The sequence below is a fragment of the Oncorhynchus keta genome, chromosome 28 (genome assembly GCF_023373465.1).
Source record: "Oncorhynchus keta strain PuntledgeMale-10-30-2019 chromosome 28, Oket_V2, whole genome shotgun sequence".
Taxonomy (NCBI): domain Eukaryota; kingdom Metazoa; phylum Chordata; class Actinopteri; order Salmoniformes; family Salmonidae; genus Oncorhynchus; species Oncorhynchus keta.
Genome location: NC_068448.1, coordinates 14,182,438 through 14,183,923, shown reverse-complemented (window position 1 = coordinate 14,183,923; position 1,486 = coordinate 14,182,438).

The following is a 1,486-nucleotide window of genomic DNA, read 5'->3' as shown; positions in this document are numbered from 1 at the left end:
CTCTGAAAGCACGAGCTGCATTCCTACACCTAAATTGACACAGTTGTACTCAGAAATTTACATACACTTAGGTTGGAGTAATTAAAACTCGTTTTTCAACCACTCCTCAAATTTCTTGTTAGCAAACTTTCGTGTTGGCAAGTCGGTTAGGACATCTACTTTGTGCATGACACAAGTCATTTTTCCAACAAATGTTTACAGACAGATTATTTAATTTATAATTCATTGTATCACAACTCCAGTGGGTCAGAAGTTTACATACACTAAGTTGACTGTGCCTTTATGTTAAGGGATTTTATGAATAATGACTAAATTATGAATACATTTCAATCAGAACTATAACTAAACAGAATACTACTATGTTACTGTATGGATGTATGAATCTTATCATAATCATAATACTGAATGTAATGTGTGTAGTTTTCGTCAAGAATTAGAAGGACTTTCTGTTCCTGGTTAGAAACTAATGGAGCTATTGTCAGACGGGCTGGAATGCTGTGTTCCTTTCAGGACATCCTGTCTCGACCCAGAGAGGGGAGAGACCTTGGGCTTGTAGTAGATTGTTTAACAAGTGGCAGACAATGTGGGAAGGCTTGTGAACTATATTGCCATTGTATCGGAGAGAAGGAGGAGCAGCATTCAAAGCGCTATGAGGAAATGTGATATAAACCAATGTACATTGTATTATGATCAGTACTCTCGAGAATAAACGCTATTGATTGATTTGGAGACTGGTCTCTGTCCATTTTATGCAAATAAGTATCTCACAAATTCTTAGAAATGTGTTGTAATTGAATTGCTTGATGAACATATAGGAATACAATTCCTGTAACACTTTAAACAGCTTGGAAAATTCCAGAAAATTATGTCAAGGCTTTAGAAGCTTCTGATAGGCTATTTGACACAATTTGAGTCAATTGGAGGTGTACCTGTGGATGTATTTCAAGGCCTACCTTCAAACTCTGCTTGACATGATGGGAAAATAAAAGGAAATCAGCCAAGACCTCAGGTAAAAAATTGTAGACCTCCACAAGTATGGTTCATCCTTGGGTGCAATTTCCAAATGCCTGAAGGTACCACGATCATCTGTACAAACAATAGCACACAAGTATAAACACCATGGGACCACACAGCCGTCATACCGCTCAGGGAGGAGACACGTTCTCTCTCCTAGACATGAATGTACTTTTGTGCGGAAAGTGCAAATCAAAACAAAACCAAAACAACAGCAAAGGACCTTGTGAAGATGCTAGAGGAAACAGGTACAAAAGTATGTATATCCACAGTAAAACTGTCGCCCGCGTGCTAGCGTAGTGGCGGCTTCCCTGTTCCATCTACTGCTGCCCCCTGGACACTATGATCACTTGGCTACATAGCTGATGCCTGCTGGACTGTCCATTAATCACAGTACTCCATTCTGTTTATTTATTTTTTATCTGTCGGCCCCAGCCGCAAACTCAGGCTCTGTGTGTAGTTAATCCGACCC